General features: G+C 41.9%; 1 protein-coding gene across 10 annotated transcripts in view; it reads left to right on the forward strand.

The window, feature by feature from the left end:
- ATXN1 (ataxin 1) overlaps positions 1–26553 on the forward strand; it is a 218767-nt gene that overhangs the window by 82785 nt on the left and 109429 nt on the right. The window contains exon 1 of one of the 10 annotated variants that reach the window (XM_065832250.2): positions 23140–23219. The exons of the other annotated variants lie outside the window; for them this stretch is intronic. The gene's annotated coding sequence lies outside the window, so the exon portion shown is untranslated. Of the gene's footprint in view, positions 1–23139; positions 23220–26553 lie in introns of those variants that run through there. 10 annotated transcript variants of the gene reach the window in all.

Below are 26553 nucleotides of genomic sequence, written 5' to 3' on the forward strand. Positions count from 1 at the left end.
TTTGTCTAGCATTTTGACTCTGCAGGAATTTTTTCTTCTTGGTGGTATAGGGAGAGAAGAGTCGGTAAATCCGGGTTTCTTGTTGCTGCTGCCTTGCCCAACAGGCTATTTCCATGCAGAAGGATGAACTCTTCATGCCTGTGCCTTATTTGTCATAATGAGAATACAAGAGAGATAAAATGTGCACTTGCCTGAGATACGTACTCTGTCTATGAGTAAATACAACAGCACAGGCCATTTGTCTTGATTGCTATTTTGTATAATATTTAGTAACCGCATGCAGATACTGTTTACAGCAGAGGAAAATGCTAAAAGCCAATTCTTACTAGATACTAAATGGGTTACTAGTTGTTGAATTATTAAAAATACAGTTACTCTGCGTTGTCCTCAAGAGACTCAGGTTTGGAAAAGGTATGTTCTCTGTGATAGAGGGCAGAGCATCCACTGAATCAGTGTTTTGGTTTAAGAAAGGGCTGCCAGACATGGAAAGCAGGATCCCTTCCTAATGCTCTTGATGCCAAAGAAGGAGAATAAGGTAACGGAGGAAAGGAGTAACATTCTGAAGATGTTGGTTTGTGGTTTTTTTTTTTTTTTCTGTTACCTTAAAAACTAGACATTTATCAGAAATTACGACAATTCAGTTGAGTGTTATGCTTTGGACAATTTTAACACTAATAGGATGAAAGCAGTATAAGTAGTAGCTACAATTATAGCTGCAGTTACTAGGAGAAATCCATGTTCTGTTATTTGAATGCAGCATTCACTGTCTGCCTGAAAGGCAGCAGTACCTCAAAGAGTCAGGGGAAGAACTTTTTTTTTTAATTTTCCATTTGCCTTTTTTGAGAAAGCTTGTGTGCATGATTCATTCAAGAGGTCAAATCCAGTCCTTCTCTTGCACCTAAACCAGTTCAAAGAATTAAAAAAAGAAGATAAGTATGCATTAAATATGTATATGTATATATAAAAAGTGTTGGTATGACAGCAAAATGAAACTCTTGAGTTTGTATTCCTTGTAGCTCATTAAAATTATGGGTCATGCACAAATTCTTCAAAGGGTTATTTCCCTTACATTTGTCATCAGGTTTCTTATCATTGTGAGCCATTATTTGCTTCCTTTCAGTGACATGCCAGCAAACAGATTTCTTTGTAGATGTGATTGAATTTTAGTCCTGAGAGAGATTAAAACACACAAACCCTTATGCCTTTAAAGTACTGGTATTTAAGATGTTTATAAGGAATGTGTTTTACGTTTGGTTAGAGATCATTTGGTCCTGGTGTTAGTCAAATTAGGGCTGAAGTCATGGAAATCTTGCCTTTTCACCGACTTAATGAATCCTGGCAATTCAGCATGTGTGGTGGGCACCTCACTCATTGCAGTTTCCAAATGTAAACAGATTATGTGCTCTGGAACACCAGGACATAAAAAGATGTTATTAACACTGGTTTTGTCTCCTGTATCTTATAAAGGGAGGGGGCAGGTGTATGGATGGTGTAAATGGTCATATTTCCATAAAGTAAAGTTATGCCAACAGAAGCAGAATGGCAATCTGTCCTCCTGGCCACTATTTTTGAAGAAAATAATGGAAATTGTGTCGTTGTCTCTGCATATTACTTTCTTCTGTTCTCTTACACTGTCTCTGTAGCAAAAGCTGTCCTCTAGTAATGTTTTTTTTCCCAGGTGACCAAACATGCCTTTCCAGCAGGTCTCACCATCTTCCCCTTCTCTAAACTAAACTCCTGTTATTTCCATTTTTTTTTCCCATTTTGAATACAACAGCAACTTCCTCCCATCCCTACATTTCCAGCTATAGCAGTAGGACAAGGTGTCTTTACTCCTTTCTTGCCTTTCTGTACCCAGCCCTCAGGATTCACATGTCCTGAGGAACTGCTCAAACTCAAGCACAAGTTACATCTTCATCCATATGACACAGAAAATCCAGCTAAAATGGTACGGCTCTGTGAGTTGAGAAGTGTTAGTTACGTTTCTGCAGTGCAGAGTCGGGGAAGAAGTTGGTGTAGGTCGCGCGAGGGTTTGCTGTGTGACTGGATAGATGCATTGCAAATCTACCGTACAGACTCACAGCCTGTCTCTCTCTGGACTTCCCAGTGGGTAACACTGCACCAAATTGGATAAGCCATTCCCATTCAAAATGTCTAATTTGTGCTGCTTAATTTCCAGTGAGGATGTAAAGTGATAGTAAAATTGTTCTGTAAAGGGTCATACACTGTTTTACTGTCACTTTGTGAGGCTCAGACAGAAGGAAATGATCAAAACCACTCGATGCTCATTATTTATTAATTGAGTTCTGGCAGAGCCTTTCTACGTTCTGGCTTTTTGTTTGTTTCTTTGTTTACAAACAAAAAAGAAAAGCACAGTTCACACACACACAAAAAAGGGAAATTTGTTAACAAATATTTCAGTTAAGGAAGAAATGGCATTTGGGCGCATTTGAGTGGAGGTGCCTTGGAGTACAGGCAGGGCAACTTGGCATTGCAGTGTCACCCTCTCTGAGTATTGCTCCTGAAAGAGAAGAATACTTCAGAGCACTGTAGACCATAAATCTTCAGTGCAGGCATGCTGGATTACTAGAAAATATTTACTCTGATAAGTTCTGTGTTGGGGAAATTTTAAGTGATTGCACTTTACTGCTTGTATGGATTTACTTCCTTTAAAAACACAAACAAACAAAACAACCAACCAACAACAAAAAACCAAAACTAACAAGGTGCAAGTGTTTCTTTGCTTTTCTGTATCTCTTCCTTCTTTCTGTATATACTCAGGTAAAGAATAGTATATTGAAATAATTGTGTCTTTCTTTACTAAGACTGGTTTCTTGACTTCAAAGTCCCAAAGCTGCCAAGAGCTCAGTCTTCTATTCTGCAGCAAACCCCATGAGGACAGACCCTTTCACAGATACCGTGGCCTGAATGGTGCTGAGTTGAAGCCTGGGGTGTGAGGCTTACACTGATGAGAGGTCTGCATACTTTAGCTGCTAGTTTCTGTCCCCCTGCCCCCACCCAGGGATTTAAAATTTAACCAAATATAGGTGATTTTTTAACAGGACTAGCTAAAAACATATATCTGATCAGCATAACCATTTTGCCATTTTTTTCTGGCTTACTGCAGAGCCTGAAACCATTTTTACATCTCAATGAATTTGCAACAACAGCAGCAGCAGAAGTAAAATTAATGCAGTCAGAGCTACATACGCATTTTCGTACTCTCTCCAAAATGTCTGAATTTTTTTTGCTGAAACTTTCCCACAAAACCTCAGTCTGAGGTAGATGTTAGCATGGAAGTTGTTAATTAAAATATTTGCCAGAGTTGTAAAAAGCTAAACCCAAGGCTTTTGACAGAAGGGGTTGAATAGTCTTAAGTGCCGTGGTTGCTCTGAGAACCACCTTCTTTGGGCTGCTGGTCTAAAGGTGGTGTCTTCAGGTGGAACCAGCTACAGCACTATATACCCTGTCCTTGAGATATATATTTCTCTGCCTTTCACTTTGCTGCTGTTCTGTGGAGTGGTAGAAAAAATGATTTCAGGAGATCATTCTTTTCAGGTCACTTAGATCTGCATTGTTTCAGCTCTCTTTTGCTTGTCTGCTTCTTGGACTTCACAAATATGTATTTCCTCTCTTTGGATTAGAGGTGGAACTTGAAAAGGCAAAATACACAGCGGGGCCCATTGGGCTTTGTCATGCCCTGGCCCTGTCCTCATCACTTGAGCTCCAGGGGTTCTTCAGCATCGTCCTTCCTACAAAAAATAACAAGAAGGCACTGGCAGCTGCTGAAGTCCCTGCTGCTTTGCTCTGCTTTTAACCCATCAGTGCTTTTTGGACAATTGTGGAAGTAGCGATACCCAACAGGGGTCTGTTTGCAGTTCCTCTTGGCTGGCTAAAAGGCTGCGGTGGCTTTTCTTGGACCATGTCAAAAGTAGTGGGCCTCCCTCTGCTTTCCAGGTAATGAGTCAAGGTCCTGTCTCTGGTTGTCTGCAGGCCTCACCTTACTTCTGGGCAAAACTGGCATGCTTGGCTGCCACCGCTGGGTTTCCATGGGGAGGGAGCTCCAGCATGGGGATGGCAAAGGAATGGCAATATGTCCCAGCCAGGCCCTGGGAGGTGCCATGGGATGCACCCAGGCCTGCACACACCACCTGGTTGATGTTGGCAGTGTAACCAGTCAGGACACAGAAAACTTTTGCTCTTCTGTGTCTCCTGAAGAGAAAAAGCATGGCTTCATTTTCAGGCTTTGACTTACAGCTTGTCTAGGAAGTTGGTCAGGGTGGGACTATCGAAAGCACTTGTAGATTTTCAAGATCCCAACTTTCCCTGGCTGGGAGTAGTGTTTGCATACCTCACTGGTTGTTCAGGCTAAATTAATATTTGTAGAGCACACTGTGTTCCCCATCTTGGAAGGACTACATGAAAGCTGCTGTTTCTTGGCATGTTGTACATGTACTTAACCAGGACAGACAAGACTCATTGCCTTTTTTAAAAAAAAACCCTGTCAGTCCCTCAATATATGTGCGAATGCATTTTTTTAATATATAAGTGTTTATAGTAAAGCAGAAACTCTCTTCTGTTGAAAGAGTCCCATTTCAAAGGTGTTTTTTTTGGTGTTAGTTTGCCATTTGTTATTCTGGTTGCTGCTGCTTTGCATGCTGGGAGGGAGTATGTGTAGTTTTTCAGGGTCTTTCTCTGCTTATAGAAACCTCCCAGTGCATGCAATGAATTCTCTAGCAATGCTTTTTCTTGAGCTGAGAAGAGAAATAGAGTAAGTAATTGTCTGGTAAAGCTGATTGATATTCCGTAAAACTTGATCTCGTTCCTTGCTCAACACGTCAGCTGCACAGAAGATATTTCTGCTGTCTTCTGAACTCTGTTTCACATGGTCCAGTGAGATGTAAAGAAATAATAATTTTATAAATCTTTGCAAAACCAAATTAGAACATTAAATGAAATCGGGGGGTTGGGGGGAGGAGCTAAATCTGCAAAAATATAATTAATTCAAACTATTAAACATTCTTCTGCTTGTAGTTTGTCAAAATGCTCCTTCAATGTGTGAAAGAGGGTGATTTCTCCAAAGGTCCTGCTTGCAGAGCATCTGCTGGAGATGACAGCATCAGGAAGAACAGAAGCGGCCGCGGCATCCGTGCCGTCGCATGGTTAGCATCACAGCCTGCGGGAGCAGAGCGGCTCGCTTTTCTGCCGGAAAACCCGGGCTTGGAGCTCTTAGCAGCCGGGATTCTGCTTGTTGTGTCATGCTGCCGTAAATCCTGAGCAGCTCCATTGAAACGGAGGGAATTACTCCAGATTTATGCCAGTTTCGATGAAAAGAGGCTTTCTGCTGAATGGATCTGGGCAGCCGCCTGCCAGGTGGAAGGGAAAGAAGTGACTCAGCATTCAGCAGTTGTTGCTGATCGCTGGTTTTTGCCAAGTGCGGAGTCACAGATTTTATTTTTTAAATTTTTTTTTTTCCCCCCTTCTCTCTCCTTGTTCTTCTCCCTGCCCCCCTCCTTTTTTTCCCCTGGGTGAGTGGCTGCTTTGTGCACCCCTGCAGAAAAGAGGACTTAATTTCTCATGGAAGAAGAGGTTGAGGCAGGGCAGGGGGAGAGCAGACCAGCCTGAGCCCTTGTGAGCAGGGAGCTTGCAGCGGAGCAGACTGTTCTTCATTTCAGAGCACGTAATACTGACTGCCCCTTCTTACCCCCTGGAGATGAACGCTTGTAGGAGGGAGTTAGCTGCGTAGCTGGCCTCGTATTTCTGTCTGCACGGCAATAACCCAGCTAATACCAGTGACGGCAGCTCCTCCCGCGGGCTCACACAAGGGAGCAAAGTGTGCGGCGGAGCAGAGTGAGGTGCAGCCTCTTGCCTTTTTCCCCCATCCACCGCTGCCCTGCTCTGCTTCCCCAGCAAGCTCACCTTCTCTGAGCCAGCAGCAGTGGCTCTTATATGCACCTGAAAAAAAAGGCAAAGGAAGGGGGGAAAAAACCCCATAGCTATGTTCTAGGTCCATGTGCCGGTTGAGTAAATATTGAGGTATATTTTGGACTACCCAACAAGGCGACTCCAAGTTTAGAAATGGTGTTAAATTGTTGCAGTGAAAAACAGGATTTAAAAACTCTAAATGGGGAAGACAATAGCTTACAGTAGATCTTGCAAAAACATGGGCTGATGAACTGAAGCTCCCTGAATGTTTCAGCCCATCTGTCTTGTTAGTTTCTGTGTCTTAATCATGGATTTCATGAAGTGTCTAATTTTCTTTTTTTAGCTTTCTGTCTTCCTCTCGTACAAAAGTTATAGCAGGGAAATCATCTGAGCTGGATTTACTTTTGCATCCAAGAGAAGAGCAGTCTATAAAAAGGAGTGGTGTGTGTGCTGGGAAACCGAGTTTGTCTGCTTTGGGTTTGGGGGACAAGATTTTCCCACCCTCCCTTCTGCTGCTGTGGTGGTTATTGGGACAGCTGGAGAGTGCAAGTATAGGCACATACCCAGTAGCTGACAGTGGTTTTAATTGTCTGGCTCTGATCCGTGGTTGTCTGAACAGCGTGGACTGAAATGCAAGCTCCACTGAAGTTACCAGCAAAATTCCCTTGCTGTCCCGCCCACTGCTGCCACTGTTCCTGGCAGCTGTCAAGATGTACTGGCAAGTCCCTGCCTCCTCTTGCACTTCAGGAAGGCTGCACTGGCTCTTCCCAACTGGAGAATTACTTTTTATTTGTATCTGGGAGGGGGAGGGAAGAAGCACAAACCAACCAACAGAAACCTCCCTCCAAAAGTCAGAGCATTTTGATGACCCGTCAGGAGGGTTGTGCGTCTCCAAGTTCTTCCAGTGTCAATCCATCACGCAGAGCCCGGTTTGTTTTTAGAAACAGTGGAAATTTTTGCCAGCCCACCCCCGCACAAATAAGGCCATGGATATTTGCAGTGTGTACTATGCAGAAGACACTGATTGACATTAATTAGGAGTGGGTGGTGTGAAAGCATAAAAATAAAATTCCTTTCTGCCGGGTTTACTATTAGAAGCGAAGTACACGGTGTGACACTGAGTGCATGTGAGTGTGCACGTGTGCGTGCCTGCAAGTCCGTGTGGAGCAAAGGGTGTCTATTCAGCATTTATAACAATAGAGTGAAGGTTTAAATGTCTATAAATAAAGTCTGGGATTGCAGCCTTTTTTTGTGTGAGCTGCTCAGTGAATTTGTGCTTCAGATATGCTTCCTTCTGGTTCTGAGTTCAAAACGCCTTGCTAAAAAAACATATAATGCTGCAGATCACAGCTTGGGTCAGTTCAGCTGCCTCAGCCTGCTTTGTGCTGTTATGGAGACTGTTTTGAGAAGTGATCAGGAAGGACAATGTTTTTGGTAAATTTTAGCAGGAGCAGCATTTTGAAATTAAATGGATCACCGTTTAGCAAGGTAGTATTGTTCCGGTTGATGATATTGATTAATTCCTTCTCTTTGTGTATACTGAGAATAAGAAGCAATAAATTAATTCCACTGTGTTAATGGTTCGTGAAATGTGTTGTCAGATGTGGCTCGCCTTTTCTTGTGAAATAAATGGACAGTCATCTGTGCCGCTTTAAAAACATCTTCTTTGGATCTTAACTGCGTTATGGTATCTGAGCTCCAGGACTATTGTCTATGAAGCTTTTCCAGTATCTGTGTTTTATGTGGGTGATACTGCTAGAGGGTTATCTGTGGAACTTTGATAGCTGTCTGTCTGTTCTACCTGTTACATTTATCCTTCATACAAGAGAATTCAATACATGGACACCTTCTCGGCCTAATTCACTGGTTGCTTAACTGAGGGACACTGACTGGTGACCTCTTCCCCAGTGGCTGAGGCTTTTCCATGCCAAACTGCAAGTTTGTGTTTGATCTTAATTGATAATAGCTAAAGGACAAATTTCCCCTGTCTGTAACACCTCTGACATCATGTGTGTTACTCTAATTTCTGAATCTTTAAGTGAGCTCTGAATCCTGACCTCCTGTATTGGACCTCTTTTTATTATAGCCCAGGGATTTGATGGAATTGAGTTGTTAGTCTCTTCATTTCCTGGCTGAATATTTCTGTTGTCAAGCTTAACATTTGGTAGGGGAGAGGGTGGGAATGACACCTTAGCTCTCCTCTCCAGGCCTGCAAATTGCTGGTGGTACTGGCTGCAGACACCATGAGCTGCAGCTGCTTTTGCTGTGCCTGTGATTGAGATACAGAGCTGTTTCCTGGGCCTTCTGGTTAACTATAATTTTCTAGTACATTACTTAAAGTAGATTTAGTGTGTTGGATATTCAGTTAAGGGATCCTTCTCCTAGAGGGAGAACACCAAAGCTGACACAGTGGCTTGCACTGGACTCACTAACATCAGTGGTGGTGCTTTAGCATCGTCATATGTCAGAACTGGCTCAAAAAAAGAGTCCAAAAAACCAAACCCCCCTGTCTTGCTGATGCTGATCCTCCCCTTACAGGCTGATATTTTGGGTGACACGTCACATGTTGCTGAGAAGAAGCACGTGTCTTCGGCTACAAGAGGTTGCTGACCATGGGAACGTGGAGCTAAGGGTGGTGCCGGCAGCTGTTTTCCAGCCAGCTTTGGTGTCCAGTGTACAGAGTGTGTGTGATAAAGCACTTCACGTTACCGCATCACGGAGACAGGAATTCAGAGGTTTCTGCAGATGTGTACCAAAGGCCTCTCTAGGTTAACGCAGCTGCGTGTGGTGTGTGTAGGGTTGTAGGCAAGATGCTCGCTCTTCTGTCCCTGAGTGAGCCATTGGCACGGCTGATCCCTGGCAGCTTGGCTGATGTGGATGAGGAAAGTGTTTGAATTAGCTGCAGAAGCGTAAAAAGTAACTCATGGTATGTGAACACTGAGGTTTCCCCTGCATGGGGCAAGATGCTGTTGTTTAGTTAAGGAAACCACAAGGAGGTTGATTTCTGGGTTTTGGTTTTGTTTTGTTAGTATAGCAGTTTGCTTCTGTTTGAAAGGGTTGAGTGGCGATAAGTTCATGACTGAAGCTGTCATGATGTACACAGAATACATGACAAATATGGTGTCAAAGAAGTCGCTTGTAATCACATACGTGTAGATAAAAATACAGTGAGCTTTAAGTAGTGTTTGGTTATTATATTTTTTTTTACTGGCTATAATTGTGATGTTACTACCAGTTAATCACAATTGAATTTTGTGACTGTGTTTTCTTGCTGCAAAGCTCAATTCGGTGAATTGAGAAAAGATATGTGAACTGTGAAAAGAAATAAAAAATTGGGGGAGTGTGTGGCATGCGGCAGGGCAGAAAGACCATGTTTGAATTAATCCTCAGACTGTTTCCACATTTAAGCTCCAGTTGAGTAGTGTTCTTGGGAGAATTATTCAGGACTTAAAGGGTTCAATGCAGATTCAGTGTCTTCTAGAATAAAATATCTAGTGACTGAAGAACCTCGTGGGCTTTGGGACTATACATCTGTAAAGATAGATGCGTTCCTTCTTGGGGACTGTAACCACTGAAGTAAAGCCCACCAGTATAGCACAGGGTTTTCCCACCAGTAATGTAAAATGTACAAATCCCAGGTCTCGATTTTCATACACATAAGGCAAGTAAAAATATCTTGAACCAGGTATAAATCATCTAATTAAATTTAGGCTTCTTGCCCTTTTCACACTGATTAATATCTTAGGCTGTCAACATAAAATGCACAAGTAAAATGTGCGTGGGAAAACACTGTGTAGGTACATATCCTTCAATGAATGGGTAGCTATTTGTAAGCTTGAATTAATTAGTTAGGCTGACATGTGCAATCCGTTCAGTTTTGTGGGGGCTGGACAGTTTGTGGGTAAGCAGGAGGGAAATCCTTCAGGGGAGGTGTCACTGTAGGACATTCTCACACTGAAATTTCTAGGGGGAGAAAAGGAGATTACTATTAGAAAATGTGCTTGTGATCCTTCACGCCATGAATGTCTCTTAAAAACAGAGCCTGTGTTTCATATGGTACTTCAGTTGTCATCATGTTTTTCAGTTCCCTGTTATAAAACAGAGCGTTAAATTATTTTTAACACAATGTATAGAGACAGGGCTTGAAATACTTTGTAATCAGCTAGACCGAGTCATGGCTGCATTGGTAGGTGCTTTCTTTTTAGTGTATATAGAAGAAAAATAGTGGTTGCACAGTCCAAATGCTTTTCACGTCACTGCTGGTCACATTTGTTGCAGCTTAAGAAAACAGAACGTCAGAATTCACCTCAAAATTCTTTTAACACAAACTTCTAGTAATAATTGATTGCATTTCAGAAACATGGTGGTACTGAAAATGTTACCATAACTATAGCCATAAAGTTAGAACTACTGTTATTTTTGGAGTGTATCTAAACCAGTGATTTTTTTTTTCAAGTGGAAATGCTGGCAGAATGTTGTTGTGTATGTTAAATTCAAAGTTACCCACTTCTTTCTTCCATCCCCTCCAGTTTTAGTTATCTGTTTGGTGAAGAGCAGAATACAACAATGCAGGATTCGCTTTCCAGGGATGATCTTAGGACAGGGGCGTCAGACTCATTTTCACTGGGGGGCTGCATCAGCCTTGCAGTTGCATTCAAAGGGCCGAATGTAATTTTAGGACTGTGTAAATGTACCCACTGCTTGGGTGGCCAAATCAAGCCTGGAGGTGGGCTGGTGCCCTGGCCCGAAGGATGGGATGGCAGGAGCTGGATCTGCATCTCCCATGTCCACCCAAGGGCTCTCAGCAGTTAAAAGACCTGGGATGCGTTCAATACTGAGTGCAGATGATCGTAGACCTGCTTCTTCAATGCTCTCGGCTTGCGCAAGTAAAACTCATTCCACCATGAGCAGCTGTGGAGCTGCTGACACAACTTGTCCAGGAAGCTTTCTTTGCTGGAGAGTGTTAAAGCGGTGATAATGTTTCCCCTTTGCTGGGATGTGGGCTTTTTGCTGTGTGCATCAGTGATGCTGTGGTGGGTGTGTTGTTTTTTTTCAATCTGGGATTCAGAGCTGTGCTCTTCATTTTTCACTTGCACTTAAATAGTAAACCAGTGTTTTGTAACACCAGTGTTTTCACATCCTGTGATCACTGAAGTTACCAAATGATTATTTATTGGGAGTAGAGGATTTCCGTTGTGTAATCTCTGTGCCAAATCAGAAGGAACAGCGCTTCAGGAAATTTTTTTTATTAGAAAAAAATGGTGATAACTTGACATGCCGTGGCGCACAGAAATTGTTGAAAGTCAAAAGACCATTTGCTTCAAGGCTGTGCATAATGATCTCATTTGTTATTATGTGGTCTGCACAGGCTACTCTCAAGACGTGTAGGATTTCTTCCTCTCTAATGTTTCTGCATCAGTGTAATAGATCTGAATACTCCATAGATATTTGACCATCTGGTTCTCTTAATTCCGCTGAATTTACCAGAAGAAAAAGCATATTAAGCCTTTCTAAATATAGTTCATTTTCTATGACTGAAAATTGAATCACTTATTCTGTGGAAGACTCTGATTTTCTGTAGTTTTCCTTTGTTGTGACTTGGATATTCTTAGGAAAAGTAAACCCTTGATTTCTGGGTACAGGTACTGTGATTTTTTTTTCTTCTTTTAATTTCTCTTCTTTTGTTGTCAATTTGTGATCCAGATGTTCTCCAACTCTGCAAACCAAGTAAAAGGTATTAGTGACCTCTTTTATTCTCCAGATTATAGTAAAAATAAAGATCTTAAAATGCCTTAGAAGGAAAGGAAGGCAGTGTAAAAAGAAAGCTAGCCTGCTGGGAGAAATAATTTAAAACAGAAATTTAAGGGACTTCCTTAATAAATCTCAAATGCAATAAAACTCTTTGTGATTGTGGTTTGGTCTTGACATTGGATTTCTAGTTTGGAGCCTTCCAGTGGCACGATGTCTTGTACGAGGGTTCGGCGTGTGTTCTGGGTTTGGTGTAAGCGGTTTCAGTTGCTGAAGTGGAGTTGCAGGGGTTGTGCTTGAAGCGGTTCACGCTTCACCGTGAGGCTGTACAGCAATTTCACTGAGTGAATGTGAATGCAACCATCTCCTCAGTGCCACCAGGAAAAAAAGAAGGGGTATTAATAGCAGCAAGAAGAGGGACCAGCACTTGACGCGATGACAGTTTCTGTTTGCCAGCCAAGTAAACGTGTCAGGAGGTCATGGAGGAGTATCTATGGCAACCAAGGGATGGAGGATGGCTCTGCTGGGCCAGTGTTGCTTGCTGGGCAGAACCCCAGGCAGTGGACTGTGATATGACCTGATTAGGACTAAGCTACTAACTGAAATTGATAGTATTTATCAGCCACAGTCTTTAAAAATCAGTGGAAAGCAGAAAAATTTAAAAAACCCCAACCAACCGAACAAAGAAAATAAATCTGTCAAAAGTAGAAAAAAAAAAAAGGACCAAGGAGGTTTGTTTGAAATCTTTCCAATTTAAAAAAATTCAGTACACCTTGAAGTATGGTAAGCCTGATCTCTGGATAGAGGAAAAATATTTCTCTGTTCTACTAGGAATGTTTTTACTCTGTGTTGTCTTACTTTTTCTTTAAATTTATGTTTTTAAAGAAGTCAGGCTCGTCAGGGATCTTAGAAGCCAACCCCAGACTTGCCATTGGACCAGCCATAAATTTTGTATAGTGACATTTCTTATATGGCTATTGAAAATAAAAACAAACAAACAAAACAACAAAACCTCCACAAACTACCAACTCTTTCAAACCTTTGGTGGAAAAGCCAACAACTTAAACATCATTGAAAGCCAGTCTGTGGGATGGGTTAGCTGAATTCCCAGTGTAATACTATTAAAACACTGTCTTAGGTAATAAATGGTGATATGTTATATGACTCACCTGAGGGGTCATTACTTTTGTTTGGCCTGAAAGCTGATGCTGTTTGCTGGGCCATAGTGAGGAAGGTGTCCATCCGTGCTCTGCGCACCATCGAAGTGGCATCGGGGAAGAGCGGTGACAAGTTTCCTTGGTGACGGCTCTGGATGCACACTGGGGAGAGGAGATGTATTGCCAACTGTTTCTCTGGCCTGTAACCCAGAGTATTAAAATCTGCTATGAAAGTACTGCATGTTCCTTTCTGTTCACCATATTGCATTTTGTACTACAACGTGGAAGCCCAAAAAGTAGTACTGCAGTGTGGGACTGAGGGTTCAAAGGGTTATGGCATTACACTATGTTATTGAGGTGATTAATAATCTCCTGGACGTGTCGTAATTTGCTTTATATTAATGAACACGCACATAAATAATGTGGTAAGAATCTGCAAAGAAATAACGTAGTAAAAATCTGCAGTTTGCTTGGGCATCCTTTTTTCCAGAGGCCTGCTGCATTCTTTGTAACAAAGTTTTGCATCTGACACCCTTCTTGCTGCTGAGATGGCTTTCTCTAGCATGACCCTGTTGAGTGTCACGAGGATGGAGCCAGGCTCTTCTTGGTGACAACCAATGATAGGACAAGGGGCAGTGGGTACAAACTGAAACACAGGAGGTTCCGCTTATATATGAGAAGAAACTTCTTCACAGTGAGGGTGACAGAACACTGGAACAGGCTGCCCAGGGGCGTTGTGGAGTCTCCTTCTCTGGAGACATTCAAAACCCGCTTGGACACCTTCCTGTGTAACCTCATCTAGGTGTTCCTGCTCCGGTGGGGGGATTGGACTAGATGATCTTTTGAGGTCTCTTCCAGTCCCTAACATTCTGTGATTCTGTAACCCCATGCTCTGATCCTTAGTTTGCTCAGAGGCTGGTGAGTGTCACATATTCCTCTCGACCCCTCATTTTGGTTTTGCATGTTCCTACGTTTTATCAGGTGCCAACTGGTGCCATGGCACCGCAGGATGGAGGTGGAGGAACCTTGGGTTAGCAGGAGCTCAGCCAGGACACTGGCTGCTGCAGGGACAGCACCTTTACCCCAGGGGAGCCGGGAGGGGGATGTCACATTGCTCTCAGCATACGCGCAGAACAGCACAAATAGACTCGTAAGGCTTCTGTATCTCTGCCAAGCAGAAGGTTGCTAGAGCGCAGTGTCATCCTATGAGAATAAAGGGAAATAAAAGGCAAAAATGTTTGCAGGGTCACAAAACTGTCAATTCTTTCAAACTCCTACAGAAGTAAATGATTGAACAAGTCTGCAGCGGGTTCAGTCGGGATGTGCAGCTCAAGCTGTAAATTTCTGTTCTAACATAAAATCTGATTATTGTTTAATGAAATAGAAAGTCAAGGCTTTAAATTGCAAACAGTTTGGATGTTTTTCTTCCACAAGATTATGTGGCATTTTTTGTTCTGTTTTCTGTCTTCTAGTGTCAGTATCTAGAAGTTTACTGTGGTAAGTCTGAGTGACAGAGAACATGGTTTGTTCCTGTCATGAGGAGAACAACCAGGTGGTGTTTCTCTGGGTTCAGAAAGCCTGGAGGGAGGAAAGAAGTAAGTCAAACTTGCTGCTGCAGAATGTTGCTGGAAAATTACCTCATAAAGCCTTTCCCCAGTGTCCATGAACCTGAAAAGCTTTTTGGTGCTGCTGAATTTACGGTGCTAAGGGTGGGTGTGCTGGGACTGTGCATTCTAGCAGAGCTGGAACAGAGTGTGTGTCCATGATTGTAAAATGACCTTGTTCATATAGTCAAGTCCAATTTGCTTTATAAATCTGTCATGACATTGTTGGATTATGATATGTTACTGTCTGTATTGGGGGCAGAAGCTGAAGCAGAACCTTACTCAAAAAATCTGTCTAGGGCAGGAGATGATGAGTTTGAAATGATTTATGACTGATGGTTGTAGTGCCATTTGCATCCATATTTTCAGTGTCTGTGAAACATCTTACAATAGTGATTCTTAAAAAACCCTAACAAATTCTATTCCTCATATTACAGGGAAACTGCCCTAGAATTTTCCTTCTTGTCTGTTTTTGGATCCTGTTTTGTTGGCAGCGTGGTACAAGCTATAGCTGGCACCCACATCATACAGTGCGAGGCTTTGTGTAAAAATACATGAGAGTGAACGTGGGCAGGACTGTAGCCTCTGCACTTACTCTATTTGTAGCACAGCTCCTTCATCTTCTGTATGTGGTATTTGGACAGATTTTAACAAACCTGGCTTAGGGTCTGAAGTGGCAACCAGCATCGTATCAAAGCACTTAGTATATTTTGAAAAGAACTTGCTTATGCAGTGAGAGTTATGTATAGCTAGCTATTTTGTTTGACTGATATAAGTAGAAGGTATTTGGAAAGTATTTAAAAAATCCACAGATTTTTACTCCGTGTCAAAACACAGCATTTAGAAATCTCACCATGAAAGCATATACCCATAAAAGCAGCTCCCTGCTCTGTTTTAGGAGATACCTGTGACCTGAAGGCCAGTATGATCAGTTGTTTTCACTCTGTGTAGGTGTTGGAGTACAAGACAGTCTATGGATATGGTCTGTTTCCATGGATTGGGTGCAGAGGGTCTACCCTTAGTAATGGGGTGAAGTTCTTCAGTGAAGACAGGTGAGCGGTTTCAGTAGATGTGAGATGAGATAAGTGAAACCCATGCAGCCACCAACTCCATCTCCTGCTAAATAAGATTAAAATGTTTAAGAAATAACCTGGGTTTTCTCATACCTAAGCACTTGACTTGAAATATTAGGGAAAACTAAAGTGAGTTTTCTCCCTCTTAAATGTAAAAAAGCCACTGGAAATAATTTTTAAGCAGGCAAAGTACAGATTCAAAAATATGTGTAGCTAATTTATCACAAACAACGTATGCTTATTTCCTCACTCCTTTGCTTCAGAGACACTGTTAACTAGTTTGTTTTCTGAGACCATAACACATGGAGACACTAAACAAAGAACAGTGGAGAGTAGAGGACTAATAGCAGTGATGGCAGAAGCACCACTTAGTTTCTTATTAAATAAAAACTGGTTTGCTTCCAAATTCCGAAGTTGCTATAGTTATTTAATCGTTTGCCCAACCTCTCTTTTTAAGACATTTGTTCTCTTCAAGGATGCAAAGGTTTTTTTTTTTCTTTCCCAGAACACATTGGTTTAGATAATAACCCCTTTTCTCCATCATTTTTGTTCAACACATGACATAGAACAGTTTCAGATGGAGGCTTGGCCCTCATTAATTGGAGTTTCAGGAAGCAGAAAAAGGGAGTGCTAAGAGAGTGCCTTCAAATAAATGACGATTAATTGCATGTAGAAATGCTCTGACTTCATTTGAATATGCTTAACAAGCCTTTACAGACTGCTGCCACTTTCTGCTGTTGGAGAGTAAAACTGAGAGTACGTGTAGCATCAGTACGTATTTGAATTTACACCTGGTCCTGCTTTCGCTGCTAGAAAGCACAAGCGGTACTTGTGCTGCAGTCTGCTGCTGGCAGTGAGAAGGAGCACTTGAGGAGATCAGACTGAACTCCAAAACTGGACATCTTGTGTGTATAACGCGGGTACAGCTGTTCTTCCCCAGCAATGCAGAGCATCCAAGTCTATTTTTTGAAAGAGGATTCTGCCTTGTTCACCTTCATTTCCCTGCAGAGTGCTCTTTGCCTTGCATTCTCTTTAAAAACAAGCCTTTTCCAATCCCCTACCTGTTACGCCAATGGCTATCATAGTGTTATTTGGCGATGTTTGAGTTTTCCATTGCCCTCAGAGCAGCCTGCACAATGTGCCTTTCTGTGCCCTTGGACACATTAGTAGTATTTCTGTCTGTGCCCCATCACATTTGGGACTTCGGGGACCTGGACATTTTGCAAAGCAAATTCTTTCTTGCTTGTGGCTGCCAGTGTGCAGTTCTGCCTTCTCCCGGGTCCTTCCCTCCGAAAGTTGCTCTTGCCGTATCGGCAAGTGGAAGTTGCTCATTTTGAGGGAGGGAGGGAACAAAGGGTGAAAAGAGTAATTTCCACCCTGCAAGCTGCTCTCACTGAAGGAATGTAACACGCTTGCTTTATCAACCATCGGTTAAGTTATTGCACCACTTTACAGTTTGTCATCTTCATCAACGTGTTCAGCATTCGGTGATGAAGGTTAACTTGGGAGAGGAGGTTGCAATTTGTTGAGATGTGCTAGCGTGAAACCCTCATCAAAAAGTGGCAGCAGAAGAGCCCAGCTCCTCAACTTCAGTAGAAGAAAATGTCTCCAGAGGACAGTTCTCTGGCTTTGGCTTTAACCAAGGTCTGTAGTTAAGTCGGAAAGGACAGCTGCCTTATGCAGCTTTGTCATGCTTCACAACTAAGGAAAGAGAAAAGCTCTCACCTTAGCAGCTTGATGTTGCCAAGATGCAAGAAGCCCCAAATTCTCTGTAGCTGTGGTGTTGCTGCCAACTTGCAGTCTCATTTGGGGGCTTTACGTTTAATCACTCTGTGCCTTTTTTTCCTCTTTTTCTTACACTGTGAGGTTTAAATCCGCTCCCATTATATGCGGGAAAGCTTCTTGCGGGAGTCAGCTGGGTGGCACTTTTCATGCTCTGTTCTGAACAATGAAGCTTAAAGATCTGCTAGTTTTAAGCTGAAGAAGGTGCCTGCTTCCTGAAATCAGTAAGAGCCAGGTACTGTGAACCCACCGCTTATCTGGACAAGAAGGGGTGTCAAGCCATCTGTCCTGAAAACCAATTCCAGTTAACTTCTATAAATTTGATCTATGCCTTTGATGGTATTTTTCATGTCCTGTCTTCTGAAGGAAGTAAAGGCAAAGGCGATGCTTTAATCTGTTATCAGCTCCATAGATTCCTGCTACTTTTTTTTATAATCTGTTATTAACAGATTATCATCTGTGAGAAGGAGTAGCAGGATGATAACCAGCATCTGGAAAAGAAATGGAAAAGCCAAGTAACATGGGAAGAAGCTACAGGTTGATGATTGGGTTAGGAAGATACAGGAGGTGGGAGCTAGAACATCAGTAAAGTGTGTATGGGATAGCTGAAAATGAGAAGGAGTGAGAGTGGAAAGCCAGCATATCAGAAGGTGCTGGCAGTGGTCTGAGGAGCAAGAGGTTCTTTAGTTGTGTATAATACTTTAGAAGTGTAAAAGACTGAAGTTTATTCTTCTTGATGGGATAATAAGAGCTCAGGCTTTTATATCTTACCTCTCTGGGAGCAGAGCGGCTGCGAAGTGGGGAGATCTGCCACAGCAGACATAAGCCAGTTGTTGGAAACGTCTTGTCTTCTGTCCCTCTTACACAGTCACGGGAGTTGTAAAGCAATGGGAACATTCAGAGATGTACAAACTCCTGCCCTAGCCCATGTCCCACCCCATGCTTTTGAGTTTTCTTAACCATAGCCAGCTAATGCTCCAGCAGCAAAATGCAAATACTGTCATCCTTGCTGCTGGGAAAAGTGATGGTACTTTGAAGTGTGTTTTAAAGCAATCCAATGGTAAGGCACTTCAGGGTAAAGGTTTAATTTTTAGTTTGGTCGTTTAGATTTCCAGTTTATTCCTTCCCTTCTTCCTCAGCTGTGCTTGTGCAGGTTGTCTTTTTCAGACAACACAGAAGAAATAATGTCCAGTTCTTTTGTTCTTTCCTTATTTTTTCTTAAATTAACAGTCTTACTAGAAACATATTTCGAGAGGAAAAGGTTATTTTTCTTGGAATTCTCGTGATATCTGAGACTAGGTTATCTCACTAGCAATTAAATAGGTTTATTTTTCATAGCCATATTGTAAGTTTTTTTGTGTCATACATGCATGTCCTTCCAACCTTTCTCATCTAGCAACTTTTAATGAAATCCAGCTTAATTTAATTTTAGTTGCAAGTTTTTGCATTATTATTCTTAGCTCTTTCCAAAAGAAAGGCAAATTACAGAAACAACCCTTGTGAGATACAAACTCTTAGATGATCTTATCAATTTGCTTTTCACAGTTAGGCACAATAAATTGCTTTTCATTGCAGGTGGAATTTGCTGCACTGACATGTTTCCTCCTACACAGAACACAGCTGGTTTCAGAGACAGGGATAAAGAGCTTGCAGTCATGAAACTGAAGCAGCATCTAACTTTTTATTTGACTTCATATTTATCTGCTTGTTAAGCTACATAGTAAGCTGTATGGACAGCTTATTTTCCAATTGCATTTTAATTTCCTGTTACCTGTGAGGAATTTGCGCTTAACTTTGTGATGAGCTTCCCCAGGGAATACAACATTACAGTCCAAATAAAAAAAGAGCCCAGAATCCTACAGGCCGTGCTTTTTCAAAATTCCTCATGTGAAAAAATAGGAGAGCTTTCCTGCATAGGGAATGAGGAAGGAAATCTCTCAAGTGGACTACATTTTTGACAAAGCAGATTTTATTTTTTATGGCTTGATTCAGTATTAGATTGCTGCAGCCTCATTCCATCTTAATTTCATCAATCAGTGGAGTTATTTCAGCATAAACCTGGCACAGGGGATGGCAGAGTTAGACTCTCTGTGTGTGATTATCCTCTAGTCTGCAAGGGTAAAAAGCACCTTCTGGAGGCCAGCAGCCCTGCCCTATTGAATCTGCTGCAAATGTGATCTGAGGCATTGAACACTTTGAACTCCAAATACTCAAAAGAAAACTTTGAAAGCAATATTTTGTTATTGCAAAGACACCAGGAATTTATAACAAGAAAAAGGGACTAATGCCCTTATCCTGTAATGAGCCCCACGGAGGCAAATCTTGCATTCCTATTTACTCCGAAGGCAGTGAGTTTGCCTGCCTCCTGGTGAGAGGTGTACAGGAGTGGGCCCTACCAGAAAAACGCAGTCATTATTAACTAGCCTGTCCTAACCTGCAATAAAAAACATATTGTCTGAGATGAGTTCATCGTGGTCTCTTCTCTGATGCCATGCTTTTACTGACCACTCCTTGTCTGTGTGTATAAAGGGAGAAGACGGAGCAATGCACAGTAAGTGTCCACTATTTGTGTCTGACAGTAGAGGTCTGCTTAAAACGAGAAGGTTGCTTGTCATTCAGGTTATGGAGTTATAGCGTGCATAATCAAGTGCTTTAAAATCCAGCATTTTAAATGGCCAAATCAGTTCTTGCCCTTTGAGGCATTTCAGGACATGCAGCTGCAGTGTACATATTTGTAAGATTCAACATCTAATTTATGCTTTAGAAACCCCATGTGATTCCCATGCTGGTGCTGAAGTCTTGTCTGCATTTCACAACTGTATCTGTTAAGGTCAGAGCTATCAAATCTGGTTAGTCCTGGCCTGATTTACAGAGCAGGCAGGTCACCTGCAACCTTCCGCTTCACTTTAATGGGCCTCTGGGTGCACACAGCACTGCTGTGCAGGAGGCCAGCCGTGTAAGTACTGAAGTATGGATTGGTACCTAATTTAGTGTGTCCAGGGCTGAAAATGTTGGCTTAGTGTTATCTCTCCCTGGAACTCTCATTCTGTGTATTCTCTGTATTTGAGACAGGAGCTGTCATTCAGTGAATTCCAGTACAGAAGCCAAGTAGGTCAGTGCCTTTAGGTATTACTGTACATGATATATTCACCCATGGCTGAGTTATCACCCTCTGTTGAATCTTAACGTAGGTGTTTTTGCTGAAGCATTTTGCTGGGGCTCTGCTTGGGTTATGCTAGCCCTGAGAGGGCTGCTTGGGCCCTGGATGAGCAAAGGTGGTAGAGCAAGCTCCATCTCTTTAACAGGTTCCCATAAGGGGGAGCAAGGGAGTTGCCCCTTCCTCAAGATTTGAACCAGAAGAGGCACAATGGCGAAAGCAGCCACAAGACAGACTCTGGGCCCAAACTGCATATAGATCTACTCTGCTTTAACCTGATTTGTTGTTTGGTCCAGCTTTCTGCTCTTGTCTGAGCCTCTTTTGGTCAACTTCACTTTTAACTGGCTCATCTTCATCCTCTTTTGGTCAGACCTTCACTCGCTGTCCTTCCATTCAGCTGATGTCTTCCTTGCTGAGTGCAGGGCTTCATGTTTCACTCCCCAACCAGCTGCAGGGGAGCAGAAGACCCAAGGGCTGTCCATTCGTGCAACTTCCACTGAGACACGGTAGCTTGCTGCCTGCTTGCTCCAGGTCTGTTTCAAGGCAGAGGAAACTAAAATAGCTTAAAATACTTCATGCTGTTGAAGGTGAACATGTGACTGCCACCAAAAGCTTACAGAAATAACATGTGGTCTGCTGCCATCTGCTTACACCTCTTTCCTCCACCTTTCGGTGCTCTTGTCACTTCAGGCTGCTCTGAGCTCTTCAAACCAAAGACCGTCTTCTCTGTCTTTTCAAAGGGCGTGCTGCTGTGGCACCTTCTCCACCCCATCTTTACTTTGCTCTCCATTTGCACTGTGATACAAATAATAGTAATAGAGCTGATAGTTTTATAATGTAGTCTTAATGAGGATGTGGCTTGAAGCAAAGAGGAGTTTCATTTTGTGGTATGTGCCCAGTTGTAACTCATCCCTAACATGAATTTGTTGATAACACTTAGATCTCAGGTATTGATCAATGATGTAATTGTCATCCTGTAGTAGGACAGATGATGTAATTCTTACCCAATGACTGAAGACAGTGACCTTGAGACAGGTCAGATGGTTGAGCAGCATAGATGGGTCACTTATTATAAATAAGTGCCCTTGTTTTAAAACTAAACTGTCATCTGTTAATTATTGGGGAGGAATAACTATAACAAAACACCAGCATGTCGCAAAAGATAGAGCATTTACTGACTTTTACCAGCAGTTATGTACTCTTGTTTTGACAGGTGACTTTTGATGGGGTTTGCTGCTCTGTTGCTTTGGCCATCATTTCAATTTACATTCGGGTAGCATAAAAGCTGACTTTTGTGAGCCCAAGGAAAACATTTGTTTCTGGTAATAAGTCACACATTTAAAAAAAAAAAAAGTAAAGTAGAGATGAATGTGATCTGAGAAATTCTGGTAGATGGGAGGAAAATATATGGCACAGTTTTGCCAGTGAGATGGCTTGAATATACATTTGAATAACAGGTATCATCACATTCATTTCATTTGAATACCTAATAAAAGAAAAAAGTGGTAAGCATTGACCAGGTTTTGCTTTTACATAAACAGTTGGCAGAACTCAAGAAAGGTCATGGAGGAAAAAGAAATAAACCTACTTGCTGTGATTGTTAGTAAAATGGTTGAGAAAAAGACATATTTTTATCTCAGTGGAAGGAGGCTCTGAGAGACCCCAGTGAAAGCATAAGAAGCATTCAGTTATGAGAAGTATGGATCCTGAAAAGAAACCAAGAGGTTTGGAAAGACAAATGGTTGAAGATCTATTTTTAGTTCTAGTGTTGGTATTTTCTTAACTACTGATGCATGGTCTGGCCTAGAATTTGCTGTTTCAGGTCAGAGTTTTTTGGAATTTTTTGTTTCTCTCCTTGGTAGACTGGTGCATTTGCAATATAGGTATTAAACTGAGGAACTTGGAAGACACTTCTCTTCAAGCAGATCCTTACGGAAAGTAGTGGAAGAAGTTAATAATTTGCATGAATTTGTTACCTAATGAAGAAGACTACAAAAGAGTGACTAAGAGTCTGACTAATTAATTACTGAAATTAATTGATCTTGGGAAATCATAGAGACATAGATCAGTCAGATTCTGTATTTTCCAGTTTTCTTTGGCACAGAAGTTTCTCCAGTAGCTTGTTTGAAAGTAATGAATATTATGAGCAAGTATTTATTTTTCTGAGTTCAACGAGCATGTGCTTTGCATTGTTGAAATACATTTCCCTGTTTTGTGGACTTTTCAGGTCTTGTTTTCCTACAGTATTTGCTTATGGGTAATGTTACTTAATGTCTAGGGACTCCTAACATGTAAGATATTGTAGTCTGTTAAAAGCAGTTAAGATGTTAAAGTCTGTTCAGTTCTTTATGTGCAAAGGGCCTTATGCTTGGAAATCCTTCATGCCGTGCCTTAGTGAGAATTTCAGGTTTCAGGGGGAAGAAATAAGAACTTTGGTGGATGTGGTCCTTCTACAGTATTGCTTTTCTAAGTGTGCAATAAATCTAGATGTGGATAATTGAAATTGTGAGAAAATCATGAAAACAAGGAAATTAATCCTGTCATGCCAAAGGAAACATAAAATCTCTCACACACACTCTCTGCCTCAGGGATTAAGCATGTGTCTTCATTTTTAAGCAAACTTCTGTAGCAGGGTGCAACCACTTCAAAAATTAAGTTTCTTTGGCAGGCGGAGACTCTGGTTGTGTGGGGAATTGTTCTTCGCTGAGCTGTGAGCCTGACGCCTGAGTGCTCTGCTTTCCTTCTTGGTTTCCTTCGCACAGCTTCGTATGAGGTAGGCAACTGCTCTTACCCCTCTTTTGCAGATGAGGTACAGAAAGGCCGAAGGACAGGCTCATAAAACCTCAGTAATGTTGAGGTTTGACTTCTTTAGTTTCCCAAATCCTGGGCAACTTTTCTGTCTTGTAGGTCACTCTTGCTTGAATCCTTCCCTAGTGTTTTTCTGTTTGGTGCCAATGTCGTTCTGTTGCTCTCTCTGCTCCAGTTTTTCCAGCCTGGTCACAGCGCAGCTCAGCTACCTCAGCTAACTGGCATCCATGACTAGGAGGGTTTATGCATTCAGAGACAGTGGCAAGTCACTGAACATTTTCTGCCTCTAGAGTACTGCTTTAGAGAGTGAAATTTGCCCCAGGGCTGTGTATGAATTCTTAAAGTCCAATCTGCTAACTTGCAGCGCGCCCTCTGGATTTCACTTCTGCACTTGGTTGATTTGCTTTGTTGTTTCAAAACAAAATGGAATGACTTGTCCATGAAGCTTCCACTTAGGCAAATTCCTTTTTATTTTCTCCTTCTTCCTCTGTCAGCTACTGCCTCATCTTCCAACTTTAGTTAGAAGTTGTCAGGAGACTCAGGACCTTCAGATGACCCTTTACATTAACCATTTCTCTCTCTTTGCTTGCTTTTTTGGATGCTTTTTCCCAAATGCTCACTCCTACTCCCAGAAACCTCCCATTTCTTCAGAGCCCTTTGCTCTCCTGCCCTGCACATGTCTCAGGCATGCTGGGTAGGCTGTCCCTTGAGACTTTGCATTCCAAATTTACTAATGTTCTAAGGTATCTGTTGTGGCAAGGCTGTAGGCATCTGAACCTTAAATAATTGTGTTTCGTAAGATGCAGGGAAGAGTAAGTTACTATACCTAGGAAAACCTAGGAAAACTCAAGTGAGCTTGTATCAAAGCACTGTCTGCTGAATTATGGTGATGGAAATCTTCCTCGCACCCCTGGAATAGTCTGTGTTTCTTTCATACTGCGCTTAGGAAGGTGGGTCTCTCAAATTGAAACATGTATCCTCTGCTTCCTAATCCTCTTCACAAAGCTGTAAAGAGGCCTGGACACAGTCCAGGAAGTTCTGGATTATTTTCTTGCCCTGAATTTCTTCACTAGTCAGTTAATTTTTTTCCACATCTGTTTGCTGCTCTGCTAGCCAGAGTGGAACATTGCAGGGACTTGCTGCGTAGTCTAGAGACTGATGAATTGTCAGGATGAGGGAGCTGTATATCTGATTTTCCTGGAAGACTCAAAGGAAAATCAGGATGATTTTAAGGACATGGAAGGGTGAGTTGTTATTACTTACCTGCCTTAACTATTGTGTTAAGTGCCTGACACTGAGGATGTAAAAGTTATTAGGCAGGGTATCCAAAATGTATGTGAGTCAGAACTAATGACAGTATGCCTCGTGAAATGAAAGCCAGGCCATACAAGTCTATGTCTTGCCTTGTGATCTGAACAGTTACTCTTTTTCAGAAAATAAGCTTATCTCTGTACTTGGTTTGCTCTTCCTTGCAGCAGTTCAGCTTGGAAGCAGAAGGATTTGGGTTGAACACGTTACTCAGCCTGGCACTGGTGCCAAGTTGCATCTGCATTCCCTTGTACTTCATTACTTTTTTCTAATAAATATAAGTTCACTAAGTGGAGTGATACAGCTCTCCAGACAGAGACCTCACTGTGAAACCATAGAGCAGAACACTCTTGGTTTGGCTTACTTTCATTTGATCTCCAGTTGGAGGAAGGTTTCCTTTTTCCTTGCTGATTTTTTGGTCTCGTCTTACTCTTTAGAGTTACCAGGATAGCCTGGTAACATGCACTACATGAATTTTAGTTCTTCCCCTGTATATTTACCTGTCCAGTGAAGGAAAAAGTTCAGGTTGGTCCACATAATAGACCCATATAATGGGTGAATATAGAAGACATTATTGTTTGCAGAACTTGCTTGTTTGATTCAGATAGGTGAGAGCCAGGAAATCCAACTTAATACATTAGTCAGCAGCTTAAAGCTGTATCTAGGTGGGATAAAAAATACACAGGCTGATGATTTCTCATCATGATTCCACAGATACAGCAGTAATGCTTCATACTTGCCCAGTGTAGATGTCACTTATTAAGGGCAGTAAAAGTCAGGTATTTTTACACTTACCACTAGAAATAGGTGGGGTTTGTGATGTTTGAAAATATGTGAACAGGACAGAAATGTGTGTCATATAGTACGATGGGGCTTAGATCCCTGACTTTTGTCTTAAGAGGCTTTTGGAAAGTCTCAGCAGTACTTTAAGTCCCTTTGAAGACCTGTTCCCAGCGCACTGGTTTCCCCTGGAGGGCCTGAGAGATCAGCCCATGTGTAGCTCCACTCCACCACTGTGTTTGGAGATTGTCTGCCTGCTGCTTTTCATGGCTTTTCCTTCTGCTTAAATCACTCCAACTAAACATGCTTTGCATCCTGTTGCAGGGAAAAGAATATGTACTAAGCACCAAGGCTCGTGAGTGAAGTTTGTCCTGATAGGAAGGTCCCATCGAGCAAAGGGAAAGATTCCATGTAAATGGGACTTGGTTTAGGTTTTTCGTCCTTCTTCTGCTTGTACTAATTTCTTCTAATCTAAGAGGTCTAGCATCAGTCTTGAAAGGATGATCTGCAAAGCACAAATTTGGAATGATCCATGGGAAAATCTAACTGTGTATATCTCTTTCAATAAAATTGTAAAGTTAGGCCTTTTGCCTCTATTTCAGTATGTGAGGAGAAAGTGACTTTACAACTCCTCTCGGTTACGCCATAGAAGTAGATGGTAGTCACCTTTGGGGGAAGAATTCTTCATGCCCCATTGCTCTCTTCTGAGGCTTGGCAGCAGCGGTGGTCCCCTCTGCAGTGGGTTCAGGAGTGCAACTGGCACCCTAGAAAATGAAAAACACGAGTCATTTGCATAGCACATCAGAACCCAGCACACCTGCCTGCTGGAGCAAAGACCACAAACTTTCACATTTGAGTCATCTGCTGAAAAGCTACATATTTTTATGAAGAAAGAGCTAAATGTTTGTTTTAAAGTAATTTTATTTGCTTACTTGAAGCTGAATCATCTGACTCTTAGATGTTGAAGGTTATGTATCAACAGGATTTTCTTGCTATCTTTCTGAGTCTGCTGAACTACAACGATCAGAATTTGACCTTTCTTCCAATCATAAGAACAATCGTTTGATTCTAGTGTGAATATCAATGTTTGTGTCTATAGAAACCAATCAACACTTCCTCCTAATTTTTGTAATAGGCTGTGACTGCGACACTTGGATTTCCTGTCTCTTGCATATCTGAATCAAAAAATCTCTGCACACAAAGATGTCTTG

This window comes from Patagioenas fasciata, chromosome 2 (genome assembly GCF_037038585.1).
Source record: "Patagioenas fasciata isolate bPatFas1 chromosome 2, bPatFas1.hap1, whole genome shotgun sequence".
NCBI lineage: Eukaryota > Metazoa > Chordata > Aves > Columbiformes > Columbidae > Patagioenas > Patagioenas fasciata.